Below are 17632 nucleotides of genomic sequence, written 5' to 3'. Positions count from 1 at the left end.
ACATACCATATAGCACAGGGAAATCTACTCAATATTCTGTGATAACGTATATGAAAAAAATCTGGAAAAGAATGACTATGTGTATATATGTGTATGTGTGTGTGTGTATATATCTGAATCACTTTGCTGTACATCTGGAATTAACACAACGTTGTAAATCAACTATTCTCCAATAAAATTAAAATATTAAAAAAACAAAAAACAAACAAAAAAGAGTGGAGGAAGGGAGGAGTATTACTTATGATCTTGAGATCAGTTTCAGTGACCTAGACATTCATTTGTCCCATTAAACTCATAAGTTTCCCCAATGAAAGAGACCAACTAAAGTCCCGGAGGAGCTGTTTCCAATATATGAAGCTGCTGGATCTGAGTGGCCACAAATGATAAACTGTATGGATGCATGGCTCTCAGCCTAGATCTCCCCTTCATAACTGTGACAAGTTATACATGGCTACATTGAGGTATATCCCATCCAACATACTCTTCTTACATTGAGAACCGAGGTCTCTGTACCCTCCCCTGAACCTGGGTGAACTTCTATAAGTGTGTCAACCAATAAAATGCAGTGGATGAAACACTGTGTAAATTCTGAGGCTAGATCTTAAAAGGTAATTGACTTCTACCTGGTTCTCTCCCTCTCTCCCTCTCTCTCTCTCCCTCTCTCCCTCTATATATCTCCCTCTCTCCCTTTCCTTCCCTCCTTCCCTCCCTCATTTGCCTTGCCCTTGGAACCCAGGCACCATGCTGTAAGGAATCCCAGGCTACATGGAGAGGCCATGTGTGGGTATTCTGTTCAGATAGTCCCAGCTAGGCCCTTAGTAAAAACTAGCATCAGCAACCAGACAAGAGAGTAAACAATTTTTCAGATGATTCTTGTACCCAGCCTTTGAATCTTCCAGCCTTGGCCTCAGGACTGGCTATGCTCTAATTCCTGGCCCATAAAGAAAACCCAAGATAATAAGTGATTATTATTGTTTCAAGCCACTAAGATTTGGAGTAATTTGCTATACAACACTAGATAACTAATATGTTCTGTAGACCAGACTAGTGTTTTGTAATTAATACAATGACTAAAGGACTCATTACCCCAGCTGGGATGGAGTGCTGATGATTCTCTATACTCTGAGAATTTCCCTTCATCAAATGATGAATTTTCCTTCATCAAAAGGAGCAAAATTGATCCAAATTATGCGCCACCCCCCACCCCAGCAGCTTGCATCCAGTGGGTGGCTGATGCAGCCCTCCAAAGACAGGGCCCACTTGCCTTAGTTTAGAACAATCTTGAAGGGCCATCCTAATTCAAGAGCAGCCTTTGGGATCAGCTGAGACCTCTGTTACAAATGCCCCATACTTCTCCTTCTGCCCAATCCTCTTTCTCTCACTCCCCTACAGGTATTGCTCCTGAGAGCACACCTCCAATAAATATTCTGCATGCAAATTTTCGTCTCAGAGTCTATTTCCCAGGGAACCTGAACTAAAATAGGGTGTAGGGACAAAGGGTTAAAGCATCCCAATGTGGGATGCTTTGGAGGGCTGTAAACATGGGAGGATGGATTCATTCTTTCTAAAGGATGGCAGGATAGACTAAAACTTCAGTGCCTAAAATTAGATTGTCTATAATCTATGCTACCTTTACTATCATTCTTCCTCACCACTGAAGACAGAGTCAGATCCTATACCTACAGACCTGTCTTTTTTTTAAGCTCTTTATTGGAATATAATTGCTTTACACTCTTGTACCAGCATATGAGGTACACCAAAGTGAAGCAGCTTTATTTATACACACATCCCCATATCCCCTCCCTCCTGTGATTCCCCCCCACCCTCCCCATCCCAGCCCTCCAAGGCATCACCCATCATCCAGTTGATCTCCCTTTGTTATAAAGCAACTTCCCACTAGCTATCTATTTTACAGTTGGTAGTATATATATGTCTATGCTACTCTCTCACTTTGTCCCAGCCTCCCCTTTGCCCCCCGCCCCCCCCAACCCAGTGTCCTCCAGTCCATTCTCTGCATCTGCATCCTGTCACTGGGTTCATCAGTACCATTTTTTTTTTTAGATTCCGTATGTATAAGTTAGCATACAATATTTGCTTTTCTGGCTTATTTCACTCTGTATGACAGCCTCTAGGTCTATCCACCTCATTACATATAGCTCCATCTCATCCCTTTTTATAGCTGAGTAATATTCCCTTGTATATATATGTCACATCTTCTTCATTCATTTGTTGATGGGCATTTAGGTGGCTTCCATGTCCTGGCTATTGTAAATAGTGCTGCAATAAACATTATGGTACATGTTTCTTTTGGGATTATGGTTTTCTCTGGGTATATGCCCAGCAGTGGGATTACTGGATCATGTGGTAGTTCTATTTGTAGTTTTTTAAGGAACCTCCAAACTGTTTTCCATAGTGGCTGTACCAACTTAACATTCCCACCAACAGTGCAGGAGAGTGCCCTTTTCTCCACACCCTCTACAGTATTTATTGTTTCTAGATTTTTTGATGATGGCCATTCTGACCGGTATGAGGTGATACCTCATTGTGGCTTTGACTTGCATTTCTCTGATGATTAGTGACGTTGAGCATCTTTTCATGGGTTTGTTGGCCATCTGTAGGTCTTCCGCCCATTTGTGAATTGGGTTATATGCTTTTTTGGTATGAAGCTGCATGAGCTGTTTGTATATTTTGAAGATTAATCCTTTGTCTGTTGCTTCACTGGCAACGATTTTATCCCATTCTGAGGGGTGCCTTCTTGTCTTATTTATGGTTTCTTTCGCTGTGCAAAAACTTTTAAGATTCATTAGGTCCCATTTGTTTATTCTTGATTTTATTTCCATTATTCTAGGAGGTGGATCAAAAAGGATCTTGCTTTGATGTATGTCAAAGAGTGTTCTGCCTATGTTTTCCTAGAGGAGTTTTATAGTGTCTGGCCTTATATTTAGGTCTTTAATCCATTCTGAGTTTATTTTTGTGTATGGTGTTAGGAAGTGTTCTAATTTCATTCTTTTACATGTTGCTGTCCAATTTTGCCAGCACCACTTATTGAAGAGGCTGTCTTTTTTCCATTGTATATTCTTGCCTCCTTTGTCAAAGATAAGGTGCCCACATGTGCTTGGGTTTACCTCTGAGTTCTCTATTCTATTCCATTGATCTTCCTTTCTATTTTTGTGCCAGTACCATACTGTCTTGATCACTATGGCCTTGTAGTATAGTTTGAAGTCAGGAAGCCTAATTCCACCAACTCAGTCTTTCCTTTTCAAGATTGCTTTGGCTATTCGGAGTCTTTTGCGTTTCCATACAAATCGTAAGATTTCCTGTTCTAGTTCTGTGAAAAATGCTGTTGGTAATTTGATGGGGATTGCATTGAATCTGTAAATTGCTTTGGGTAGTACAGTCATTTTCACAATGTTGATTCTTCCAATCCAAGAACATGGTATGTCCCTCCATCTGTTTGTGTCGTCTTTGATTTCTTTCATCAGTGTCTTATAGTTTTCTGCATACAGGTCTTTTGCCTCCTTAGGCGGGTTTATTCCTAGGTCTTTTATTCTTTTTGTTGCAATGGTAAATGGGAGAGTTTCCTTAATTTCTCTTTCTGCTCTTTCATTGTTAGTTTATAGCAATGCAAGAGATTTCTGTGCATTAACTTTTGTATCCTGCTACTTTACTAAATTCATCAATTAGTGCTAGCAGTTTTCTGGTAGAGTCTTTCGGGTTTTCCATGTATCATATCATGTCATCTGCAAGAATGACAATTTTATTTCTTCTTTTCCAATTTGTATTCCTTTTATTTCATTTTCTTCTCTGATTGCTGTGGCTAACACTTCCAAAACTATGTTGAAGAATAATGGTGAGAGTGGGCACTCTTGTCTTATTCCTGTTTTTAGAGAGAATTCTTTCAGTTTTTCACCATTTAGAACAATGTTGGCTTTTGGTTTCTCATGTATGGCTTTTATTATGTTGAGATAGTTTCTTTCCATGCCCATTTTTTGGAGAGTTTTTATCATAAATGCATTTTGAATTTTGTCAAAAGCTTTTTCTACCTCTATTGAGATGATCATATGGTTTTCATCCTTCAATTTGTTAATATGATGTATCGCATCGATTGATTTCCATATATTGATTTCCATATATTTATCCCAGGGATAAACCCCACTTGATCATGGTGTATGATCCTTTTAATGTGCTGTTGGATTCTGTTAGCTAGTATTTTGTTGAGGATTTTTGCATCTATATTCATAAGTGATATTAGCCTGTAATTTTCTTTTTTGTGACATCTTTGCCTGGTTTTTGTATCAGAGTGATGGTGGCCTCGTAGAATGAGTTTGGGAGTGTTCCTCCTTCTGCTATATTTTGGAAGAGTTTGAGAAGGATAGATGTTAGCTCTTCTCGAAATGTTTGATAGAATTCGCCCGTGAATCCATCTGGCCCTGGGCTTTTGTGTGTTGGGAGATTTTTAATCACAGTCACAATTTCCGTACTTATGATTGGTCTGTTCATATGGTCTATTTCTTCCTGGTTCAGTTTTGGAAGATTGTATTTTTCTCAGAATGTATCCATTTCCTCTAGGTTATCCAATTTATCAGCATATAGTTGCTTGTAGTAGTCTCTCATGATCTTTTGTATTTCTGTGGTGTCCATTGTTACTTCTCCTTTTTCACTTCTAATTCTGTTGACTTGCGTCTTCTGCCATTTTTTCCTGAGGAGTCTGGCTAATGGTTTATCAATTTTGTTTATCTTCTCAAAGAATCAGCTTTTAGTTTCATTGATCTTTGCTATTGTTTCCCTCCTTTCTTTTTCATTTATTTCTCATCTGATCTTTATGATTTCTTTCCTTCTTCAAACTTTGGGGTTTCTTTGTTTTTCTTTCTCTAATTGTTTTAAGTGTAAGATTAGGTTGTTTATTTGATATTTTTCTTGTTTCTTAAGGTAGGACTGTATTGTTATAAACTTCCCTCTTAGAACTGCTTTTGCTGCATACCATAGGTTTTGGGTTGTTGTGTTTTCATTGTCATTTCTTTCTAGATATTTTTTGATTTCCTCTTTGATTTCTTTAGTGATATCTTGGTTGTTTAATAGCTTACTTTTAGCCTCCATGTCTTTGTGCTTTTTATAATTTTTTTCCTGTAATTTATATGTAGTCTCATGGCATTGTGGTCAGAGAAGCTGCTTGATATGATTTCAATTTTCTTGAATTTACTGAGGTTTGATTTGTTACCCAAGATGTGATCTATCCTGGAAAATATTCCATGTGCACTTGAGAAGAAAGTGTATTCTATAGTTTTTGGATGGAATGTCCTATAAATATCAATTAAGTCGAGATGATCTAATGTGTCATTTAAAGCTTGTGTGTCCTTATTTATTTTCCGTTTGGATGATCTGTCCATTGATGTAAGTGGGGTGTTAAAGTCTCCTACTACTATTGTGTTATTGTTGATTTCGCCTTTTAGGGCTGTTAGCATTTGCCTTATGTCTTGAGGTGCTCCTATGTTGGGTGCATAGATATTTACAATTGTTATATCTTGTTCTTGGATTGATCCCTTGATCATTATGTAGTGTCCTTCCTTGTCTCTTGTAATAGGCTTTACTTTAAAGTCTAATTTGTCTGATATAAGTATTGCTACTCCAGCTTTCTTTTGACTTCCATTTGCATGGAATATCTTTTTCCATCCCTTTACTTTCAGTCTATAGGTGTCCCTTGGTCTGAAGTGGGTTTCTTGTAGGCAGCATATAGAAGGGTCTTGTGTTTGTATCCATTCAGCCAGTCTGTGTCTTTTGGTTGGAGCATTTAATCCATTTACATTTAAGGTGATTATTGACATGTGTGTTCCTATTGCCATTTTCTTAATTGTTTTGGGTTTGTTTTTGTAGGTCTTTTCCTTTTCTTGTGTTTCCTACTTAGAAAAGTTCCTTTAGCAACTGTTGTAAGGCTGGTTTGGTGGTGCTGAATTCTCTTAATTTTTGCTTGTTTGTAAAGCTTTTGATTTCTCCCTCAAATCGGAATGAGATTCTTGCTGGGTAGAGTATTCTTGGCTGTAGGTTTCTCTCTTTCAGGACTTTCAGTATATCCTGCCACTCCCTTCTGGCCTGCAGAGTTTCTGCAGAAAGGTCAGCTGTTATCCTTATGGGTTTTCCCTTATATGTTGTTTGTTGCTTTTCTCTTGCTGCTTTTAATATTTTTTCTTTGTGTTTAATTGTCATTAGTTTGATTAGTATGTGCCTTTGTGTATTTCTCCTTGGCTTTATTCTGTATGGGACTCTCTTTGCTTCTTGGACTTGATTATTTCCTTTCCCATGTTGGGGAAGTTTTCAACTATAACCTCTTGAAATATTTTCTCAGACCCTTTCTTTTTTTCTTCTTCTTCTGGCATGCTTATGATTCGAATGTTGGTGTGCTTAATGTTGTCACCAAGGTTTCTGAGACTGTATTCCATTCTTTTTATTCTTCTTTCTCTTTCCTGCTTTGTGGCAGTTATTTCCCCCATTCTATCTTCCAACTCACTTAGTTGTTCTTCCACCTCAGTTATTCTGCTGTTTATACCATCTAGAGTATTTTTAATTTCAGTTATTTTGTTGTCCATTACTGTTTGTTTCCTCTTTAATTCTTCTGAGTCCTTATTAACTGTTTCTTGTATTTTCTGCATTTTGTTATCGAGATTTTGGATCATCTTTACTCTCATTACTCTGAAATTTTTTTCAGGCTTTTTTCCTATTTCTTCTTCATTTATTTGGTCTTGTGGGGTTTTTTCCTGCTCCTTTGCCTACATGATGTTTCTTTGTTTTCTCATAGTAGTCCAAACTTCAGAGTTTTCTTGTTCCAGCAATAAAGGGGTTTAAGGAAGACTGTCCAAGGCCCAGACTAACGGCAGAGTGTTGAGTCAAATACTAAATCAAGGAAACACATACATGTATAAGACACATAAATACTGAATCCAATAGAACGTAAGGTACCAGAAAGACCTGACAGAAGAACCCCAGTATGCTATCAGACAATCAAAGAGAAAACCAACAGAAATTCAAAACCAAAACAGAACAAAAAAAAACAAAAACAAAACAAATGAACAACAACAACAACAACAAAAAACCGCCACACACACACACAAACACAAATCCATGGAGATTTTGAAAGCTAGGATGAAATATAAAAAGAGCAAGAGTACCACCAGACAGACTGAAGATTCTCAGAATGAAATCAGACAATTATACTTAGAACTAAGATAAAGACAAAACCTAATAATAAATACCAAAGCAGTGTGTCATCTGGAGAATAAAGCAAGGAAACAGAGCAGACCAATAATATTGCTTGTAAGTATATTAAGATAAAATAAACTAAAAGTAGACAGGGCAACAGTAGAGTGTAGTGTAACTGGAAATATGAAAAGAAAAAGAAAGAAATAGAAATGTATAAAAGATAGAGATGAAAAGAAGGTAGGAATGATACAGTCAGCACTGCAAAAAACTTAGCTAGAAATAGAAATATATAAAAAGGCTAAAAAGAAAAATAGAATAAAAAATAGAATAAACAATATGTTATAAAACATGCAGATCCCTTAGGACTAAGATCATAATTAATAAAACAAACAAAAAAACAAAACAAAAAAAAACCCTAGAACTGACCCCAGAATGGACCAGATCAATAGAATTAATACTAATATTTCTGTTTCCTTGGGGTCTCAGCTGTAAGCATCCTTCTACCCACCTTGAGCTTTGTATTATTCTGTGACCAGCAGAGCTTCCTTTATTGTTCATCTGTAAGCACTGGTGTGTGAGGAGAGAGAGGGTAGAATACTGGCTCCTTCCCCTGGGAGTGAGTGAGCAGTGGCACCCTGCCTGGGTCACAGCGGCTTGGGCAGCTCAAGCCGAGAGAGTGACTCCAACAGTGGCTCCTCCCCCCTGCTATGACTCTGCCAGTGCTCCCTGCCTGGGTCACGGCAGCTCAGTCAGCCGTGGCAGTGCCTGTTGCAAAGGGACGCCGGTGGCTCAGGTGTAAACAGAATGTCTCCAGAGCTGGGCCACTCTGTGGACTTTTGCCTCTTGGCTGCAGGCACTCTAGGCCAGCCCCACCCAGGGGCCTTTGTTATCCCTGAGTGCATTAGCCAGGCCCAGAGGGGTCCTTCCTTTGTCCATCGCAGGCTCCAAGAGAGAGGCTACACCCGTGGCTCCTCCCCTCTGCTTGTGAGTCAGCAGTATCGAGCTGCCACTATGGCTGCCCAGCTTTCTGCAATAGGCACTCTCTGCTATGGATTTCTTCCCTCCTGTCCTCTCAGTCCGTCTCCCCGCTGCCAACAGTGTTTCTCACCCTGAACCAATTCTCTGGTTGCCACGTTCCCGCTCCCAGCCCCCCTGTTAAGCTGTGAATCAATGTATCAGTCTGGACATGCTGAGCCGTGGTGTGGACCCTCCATGTGTTTCTCACGCTTTCCCATCTGCCACAGCTCAGCCGCTTCACCCTCTTTGAACAGTCCCAAATGCCTCCCTTCTGAACCAGGGAAATTCCCCATTGGAGAAGGTGTTTCCCCTTCAGATAAGGGACGTTTCCCTGAATTCGGCAATATCCCCTCTGTTTCAGATCCCCCCACCCTTGGGTGTGGGACCCATCCCTTTCCTTTCTTCTCCTCCTCTTTCTCCTTTTTTTTCCCCCTCTGTCCTACCCAGTTAATGTCAGGATCTTTGCAGTCCTTTCTGGTGTCCGAGGTTGTTTGCTGGTGTTCAGCTGATTCTCTGTGGGAATTATTGCATCTTTTGGTGTATTCCTGATGCATCTGTGGAGAGGGATGTATTCCACGTCCTTCTACTTCGCCACCATCTTTCTTCTCTGTAATTATTTTAATGATCATTCTTTCCCCATAGGGCCACTAGCAGTAGCTCTCACTTTTAATCGAGATCCCCTCTCTTCGTACCTGACTGCCGTGGCAGCAGGGAGATAGATCAGGCAGTTACTCAGAGCTCATCTGACCTTCCTGTCCAAAAGATCCATCAAGGTACTGTCTAGACCTCTCTTAATATGGGCAGCTATGAATTTTGTTCAAAATCTAGACTGGCAGAAAATTATAGGGATTTCCTCTGTCACCAAATGCTCTTCTATGTTGTTTTTTTTTTTTTTGGCTCTGAAAGTATAAAACAAAAATAAAAAGGAAATGTGTTTTCCCAGCTATATTGGTATTTACAACACTTTCAATTCCAAATCAGAGGTAAATCCCTGACTAATGATTTCAAGGGTCTGAGAAAATGTTTACAGTTGTACAAATATAGAATGTTGTTTTCATTTCAGCATAAAAGTACAGCTAATAAGAAAGTTACAAAAATTTTAGCATATAGACAAAGATAATATTGGAGTACACTCTCTTATGAGCTACTTTTGAGCTGGGTTTTCTTTTTTTTAAAATAGTGACTCTTTTTAGGTTTTTTTAAAGATTTTATTTATTTTATTTATTTGGCTGTGTGGGGTCTTAGTTGCGGCATGTGGGATCTTTTGTTGTGGTGCTCGGGCTCTTCATTGTGGTGCGTGGGCTTCTCTCTAGTTGTGGTGTGTGGGTTTCTCTCTAGTTGTGGTGGGAGGGCTCCAGAGCTCTCATGCTCAATAGTTGCAGCACTTGGGCTTAGTCGTCCTGTGGCATGTGGGATCTTAATTCCTGTACCAGAGATGGAACCCAGGTCCCCTGCATTGGAAGGTGGATTCTTAACCACTGGACCACCAGGGAAGTTCCTGATCTGAGTTTTCTTAAAAGAGCAATGAACATAGTATCAGTACCTAAACTCGGCTTGAACCATTGGCAATTGCTTTAGACTTTGAAAAGGATGATTCTGGTTAAAGTGCTAGTCAGATCCCATTACAAGTCCCAGGAACCTGTTCAACTTCTTTTTGTGGTGACAGTGTTTGGTTATATTGAAAAGAACATTAAAACAGTGGATGGTAGACTTATGTGTTAATAATTTTGACCTAAAGTCTGAGCTGCTGTGGTTGAGGTTTCATGAAAAAATTTTTTTCGTATCTATGTATTAAAACAGTATCTTTCTGACGTTTGTTTCTCAGATAATATTTTACAATTTAATGTGATTTTTAAAAGAGCAACTTGCTCCTGGCTTTGAAGAAGATATTTCTGTGTGTCTTTTTTCTAACTAAAAAAATTTTTTTTCTTTACAAATCTGCCTATAACTTGCTGGATACAATTAGCAAATTACATTTATCTACTCTGTCTTATTCTACCTTTCTTAACAAAGAAGATAATAGCAGAATGACAAAAGACTATATGAAAGCTTACAGAGAAACTTTATCTTCCAAAAGGATATGAGAATAAATATCAGAATTTATAAACCCATATTCTGTGTATTACAAACACAGATTCTAGGACAGAAAATAGTTAGATAGAAAAACAAAGAAAATAGATGTCTATAGGTAAATAATAGCATCTAAAACCAAATATCAACTGCTACATGTACATAGTACCTTAGAGTTTATAAAGCATGTTCACATAAAGGTGATTGGCAAGGTGGATGTTACCATCAATTCTCTTTTACAAACAAGAGAGCTGAAGCTTAGAGAAGTTAGTGTCTCCTGGGTAATAACAATGGAACTGGGAACCTAGGTTTTCTGATTAGAAACTTCAGGTATCTTTTCACTAAAGTTGCCTTATGAAATGGAAGAAAGGTAACATGTAAATAAGTGAGTTAAAGAAAGTCCTAGAACGTAGTAGGGAGTAAGAAAAAGCATTCAAACAAACATTTTCAGAAACATACATATTTTTTAAAATGTGTTTTTCTCCTTAAAATTTTAGCTGACATTTATAAGATGATTTGATCATATTAAATTCTCCTAAGAAATCCAAGGCAACACAGAAGTAATATTTATTGGGCACCTACTATGTGTCAAGCACTGTGCAAGATGCTTTACAGAATTAGTTCTTGTAATCTTCACAGTTACCCTGAAGTTCAGAGAGGGCAAATAACTTGCCCAGAGTTCCATAGCTTATAAGGTGCAACACTAGGATTTCAACCCAGGTTGTATGACTTCAAAGCCCTTGTTACAGCAATTAATCAATCAGTTAATCCAGAAGCATCTAAGTGGCTCCAGTTGTGAGCTCATCATTGTAAGGATCTATACAAGAGATATGGGGTTCATGCCCTCAGAGACTTGATAACCTATATGGAGAGGTAAAGAGATTAGGCTTATTACATGGTATGGCATAAAGACTTGTACTCTGAAAAAGATGGTCTGGGGTCAGCAGCATTTTCACCAACTGGGAGCCCAACCGACATACAAAAATCTCAGTCCGAAACTCCTGAATCAGAGCCTGCATTTTGATAAGATCCTCTGGTAACTTGCTTACAGAGTAAAGTTAGAGAACTTCTTGTATAGATCATCATTACTAGGAATGATCATCATTACAGGAAGTAGGCAGGAGAGGTGTTAAGGAGGAGATGCCAGGAACCAGACTTTGAAGGCGGGGGTAAGGGGGTGCTGTTATTCTATCTTCTTCAAGTTGGTTTCTCTCATGTGAAAGCCATTTCTAGTCTGCAAAGGGCCTGGGAAGGCTACTCTAAGAATAGTGATGGGAGAATAGAGAGGTAGGGTTCTCTTTGCTTTAAGTATAAGGGAAGAATTTGGTGTATTAAAAAGTATAAGAGAAGGAACTGAGGAGGGACAAATGTGCAGGGGTGATCAGAGAGTTCCAATTCCACCAATAGGAATAGAGAACACATGTCATTTACACACTTGCTCCACATCCCTCTCTCTTCTCTTCCCTTGCAGCATCAGCCCCTTAGGAGGTGGGCTGGGGGCAGAGAGATGGACCACTAGCTAACAGTCTTGTGTGTGTGTGTCCCTCTGTGTCTTTGGATGAGCATATACATGCATAAGCCTCCACCTCAGGACTCCTTTAATGCTATAGGCCTAATTGGTACATTTTAATAATAAAGTCTCTTTTCAAATAAGCTCATACCATAATGCTGCATTTTCTTTGGTAAAGCTGAGTGCAACTGGTCTTCAGTAAAATTTCCATTTGCTCTAGGGACTTAAGAGCATTAAATGTCTTACTCTTAACTGAGCACCATTCTAATTAGGAAAAAATTGTATTAGGGAGCCATATGAATGTCTGAGAAGAATGCATTCATTCTTGATTTTGATATTTTAAAATATAGCAGATTGCAGAAATGCAGATTACGATGTGGATATAGTGTTAAAATTGCTTTTGCCATTATAAAGATAAAAATAGCTCTTGGTTCAAATTTCCTGCTGCTTCTTTCTAAATGAAGGAGTTAAATACTGAAAGGCAGGTGGATGCTGACGCTCCTTTAGAAAGAGATGAATAGGGTTGATGGCAGGAGCTACAGGGAAGCTATTGAGGCTGCAGATGCATATGCTGCCCTTACTTCCCACAAAGTTCAAAGTGGGGTGAAGCTGCCCGGGTAATTGGCTATGAAATAGCAAACCCTCTGGATGAAAATGGCCCTTGTACTTAATTGCCCACATTCCGGGCAGTGGGTAGCCACCTGGTTGATTAGTGACCCTACCTATATTCACAACCACCCAAGTTTAAGTGCGAATGCAATTGTTAGGACACTGGCACCAAGTTCAATCAGGGGCCTTGGAGTTTCAATCAGTTCTGACCACCCCAGGTCCAGATCCCCCACCTTCCAGACCTAAGCAGATGGTCCTACAAAGCCTCAAGGCAAAAGCCCATTTTACAATTGAGCAGAATGTGGACATGCATATTTGTAAAATAGCAACTACAATAGCAACAACTGTGATGAGAAAAAGACATTTTATTTGCATAGTACTTAATAATTCGCCAAGCACTTTTCTTCAATTTATATTATGGTCTTCACAAAAAGCTTGTAACGTAGGACTTTTAGTGCCCAATTTTTAGTTGGATAAATTAAGACTTAGTGAAGGTAAGTGAGTTTCACAAGGCTGCATAACTATTAGGCCACAGACCAGACCTCAAATTTGGATCTTTGGGCAAAAAATCCAGTCTCTTTTCAGAAGAGTGTTTTACCTTAATTTTGTCCTCCTTTGCAGTTCTGCAGGACCTAATTCATAATGGCTTTAGCCACAGAATACCTTTGGATGGGAGATAACCATGTGTGAATCATACACAGGTTTACACAGGCTTCCAGTCTGTGAATCAGCCAATCACAATGACTGTCTCTTATTTCATGTGTCATAGCCTATTTTAAGTAGTAACAATGGCTAACACTTAGTGTGTTCCAGTGTTGTACTAAGCATTTCGCATGTATTAACTCATTTAAGCCTTACCTTACAACAACTTTATGAGGTAGGGTTTGTTTGTTTGTTTTGCCAATTCTTCCCTTTATTTTTTCCAGCTTTGTTGAGATATAATTGGCATATAACATTGTGTAACTTTAAGGTATACAACTTGCTGATTTGATACATTTATATATTGCGACATGATTACCAACACAGGGTTAGCTAACACCTTCATGACATCATATAATTACCATTTCTTTTTTGTGGTGAGACTATTTAAGATCTATTCTCCAAGCAACTTTCAAGTATATAGTATGGTATTGTTATCTATAATCACAATTCTGTGCATTAAATTTCCAGAACTTTTTTATCTTATAACTGGAAGTTTCTACCCTGATGGACCTCTCCCCATTTCCCCCAAACCTAAGCCCATGGTAACCACCATTCTACTCTGTTTCTAAGAGTGTGACTTTTTTAGATTCCCCATATGTGATATCATACAGTATTTGTCTTTCTCTGTCTGACTTATTTCACTTAGCATAGTGTCCCCAAGAACTATCCATGTTATCACAAATGGCAGAATTTCATTCCTTCTCATGGCTGAATAATATTCCATCATATATCATATCTTCTTTATCCATTCATCTGTTGATGGACACCTAAGTTGTTTCTATATCTTGAATATTATTAATAATGCTGCAATAATTAGGAAGGTGCAGATATCTCTTTTATATCCTGTTTTCATTTCCTTTGGATGTATACCAGAAGTGGAATTGCTGGATCATATGATAGTTTTATTTTTAATTTTTTGAGAAAACTCCATATTGTTTTCCATAGTACCAATTTAGATTCCAACAATGGTGCACAAGGGTTCCCTTTTCTCCATATACACCCAAACAATTGTTATTTCTTGTCTTTTTGATGACAGTCATTCTAACAGGTGTTAGGTGATAGCTCGTCATGGTTTTGATTTGCATTTCCCTGTTGATTAGTGGTGTTGAGCACCTTTTCACCCGTCTATCGAACACTTTTACGTCTTTGGAAAAATGTCCATTCAGTTCCTTTGCCCATTTTTAAAATCAGATTTTGTCGCTTTATTGGGCTGTATAAGTTCTTTATATATTTTGGCTATTAACCACTTATCTGACATATGGTTTGCAAATATTTTCTTTCATTCTATAAGTTGCCTTTTCATCTTGCTGACTCTTTCTTTTGCTGTGCAGAAACTTTTAAGTTTAATGTCATCACACATTTATTTTCACCTTTGTTACTTGTGCTTTTTGTTATTATATCCAAAAAATCTTTGCCAAGACCTATGTCAAAGAGCTTTTCCACTGTATTTTATTCTAAGAGTTTTACAGTTTCAGGCCTTACATTTAAGTCTGTAATCCATTTCAAGTTAATTTTTGTGAGTGGTATAAAATAGGAGTCCAATTTCATTTTTCTGCATGCGGTTATCTACTTTTCCCAGCACCATTTATTGAAGAGACTATCCTTTCCTCATTGGGTATTCTTGGCTTTCTTGTCAAATGTTAGTTGACTGTAGATGGGGGGGGGGATATTTCTGGGCTCTTGATTCTGTTCTATTGACCTATATGTCTATTTTTATGCCAGTACAATACTGTTTTGATTACTTACAGCTTTGTAGTGTAGTTTGAAATCAGGAAGTGTGATGCTTTTTTCTTCTTTCCCAGGATTGCTTTAGCTCTTCAGGGTCTTTTGTTGTTCCATACAAATTTTATAATATTTTTTTCTATTTTTGTGAAAAATACCATTGGAATTTTGATAGTGATTGCCTTGAATCTATAGATGGCTTTGGGTTATGTGGACGTTCTAACAAAATACATTCTTCTGACTCATGAACATGGGATATCTATTGTTTGTGTCTTCTTCAATTTCTTTCATCGGTCTTATAGTTTTCAGTGTACAGATCTTTCATCTCCTTGGTTAAATTTATTCCTAACAATTCTAGTGATTTTGTTGCTACTGTAAGTGGAATTATTTTCTTTATTTCATTTTCAGGTATTTCAATTGTTAACATATAAAAATGCAACTGATTTCTGTACATTGATTTTTTTGTATCTTGTAACTTTACCAAGTTCATCGATCAGTTCTAACAGTTTTTTGATTGTCTTTAAATTTTTCTCTGTATAATATCATATCATCTACAAATGAAGACTGAAGACAATTTTACTTCTTCCTTTACAATTTGGATGCCTATTTTTTCTCTTATCTGATTGCTCTAGATAGGACTTTTAGTACAATGTTGAATAAGAGAGGTGAGAGTGGGCACTCTTGTCTTGTTCCTAATCCTGAAGCAAAAGTTTTCAACATTTCACCCTTGAGTATGATGTTAGCAGTGGGCTTGTCATATACGGCCTTTATTTTGTTAAGGTATATTCCTTCTATATTCAGTTTGTTGAGAGTTTTTATCATGAATGGATGTATTTTGACAAATGCTTTTTCTGCATCTATTAAGATGATCATGTGATTTTTATCTTTTATTCTATTAATTAATTTTATTCTATCATCATATTTATTGATTTGCATATGTTGAACCATCCTTGCATCCCAAGGATAAATCCCACTTGATTGTACATATGGTCCTTTCAATGTGCTGTTGAATTTGGTTTTATAATATTGTTGAGAATTTTCCCATCTATATTCATCAGGGATATTGGTCTGTAGTTTTCTTTTCTTGTATTGTCCTTATTTGATTTTGGTATCAGGGTAATACTGGCCTCATAAAATGAGTTTGAAGGTATTCCCTCCTCCTTAATTTTTGGAAGAACTTGAGAAGGATTGGTGTTAATTCTTATTTAAATGTTTGGTAGAATTTACCAGTGAAACCATCTGGTGCTGGGATTTTCTTTGTTTAGAGGATTTTGAATACTAATTCAATTTCCTTACCTGTTATTTGTCTATTCATATTTCTATTCCTTCCTGATTCAGTGTTGGCAAGTTGTATGTTCCTAGGAATTTATCCATTCCTTCTAGATTATCCAATTTGTTGGCATATAATTGTTAACAGTAGTCTCTTATGATCCTTGTAGGTATTTTTTTTATCCCCATTTTACAGTTGAGAAAACTGAGGCACAGATTGAATAACTTGTTCATGGTTATACAGTGACAGAACCAGGATAGAAATCCAGGCCATGTGGTCCCTGAGTCTATACTTTTAGCACCACGCAACATTGCTTCTCTATGGTAGAATTTGGAAATTCATCCATTGGTCTAAGATACTCCCAAAATTGTTCCATATCAATCTTGAAAATGCTCCAGAAGTATGTATCCATTTTACTGAATTGGGAGTGGGAGATGTGAGGGTAGATGGCCAAATGTAATTGCCATGTTGAGGTGAAGGAAGATAAGAAACTAAAATTAGGAAAAAATGGCACCAGGTATTATATTAGTCAGTTCAGCTATGTCTTTCTTCCTGCACTTTTATAATCACTATTATAAAACTTATTTTTCAGGTGAGGAAACTGAGGCTCATTGAGTTTAAGTAAATTACCTAACACAGCCAGAAAGTGGCAGACCCATGATTACAACCCAGACAGTCTTATTTTAGAGCTTAGACACTTAACCACTCTATCAGTGTTACATAATGACAGTCATTAAACATTACCACTTACTGGGCACATGCCACGTGCCAGGCACTGCTTTCAATACTTCATTCTTAGCAGCTCACTTAATCCTCACAGTAACACTGTGAGGCCTGTCTTATCATTATCCCCATTTCAAAGATAAGAAAACACACAGATCCAGTAAGTGGTGAAACCAGGATTTGAACCTCCCCCTTGCTTATATTCATAGCTCTTTCTAATAGAGGGGAGATGGTGGAAAGCTGAGCTTAGCCTGGTACCTGGCAGTGTACCTCATATTTAGATTGGTCACTGCTGGTTATTTGCCTAGCTGACTCTGGGGTTTCAAAAGACACTTGATAAAAAGCAGAAATTTGGATTTTCTCCATAATGAATGGCCCAACAAAAAACAGATTTTGCTACTTCAATGTAACCTTCCTCTTGTTACACAATGGGCCACACTGTGCCCATCTTTGGGTGCCCATGCTATCCAAAACATATTTTTCATCCATGGATGTAGTAGTTATAATATCCATAAATATAGTTATGTAGGAGAAAGTGGGCATTAAATCATTCTTATCTGTTCCTTAAAACAGACCTCCTGAGTATTTCTATTTACTAGCCAGTTTCATTCATTTTATGCAATGGAAAGACCTTAACCTATTCTTTATAAATCAGAACAAAACAATTAATACTCTCAAATTCAATCTTTTGATCCAACCCAATATTCTTCACAGTTACTGAGATTTTTCTGTTTTTTATTTTTCATGTATGCTAAAGATTAGATTTACAATTAAACTGCTATCAATATGGCAGCTGGAAATAAAACAGCAGTGTTTCC

This window comes from Hippopotamus amphibius, chromosome X (assembly GCF_030028045.1).
Source record: "Hippopotamus amphibius kiboko isolate mHipAmp2 chromosome X, mHipAmp2.hap2, whole genome shotgun sequence".
NCBI classification, from domain to species: Eukaryota; Metazoa; Chordata; class Mammalia; order Artiodactyla; family Hippopotamidae; genus Hippopotamus; species Hippopotamus amphibius.
This window is presented reverse-complemented; position numbering follows the sequence as displayed.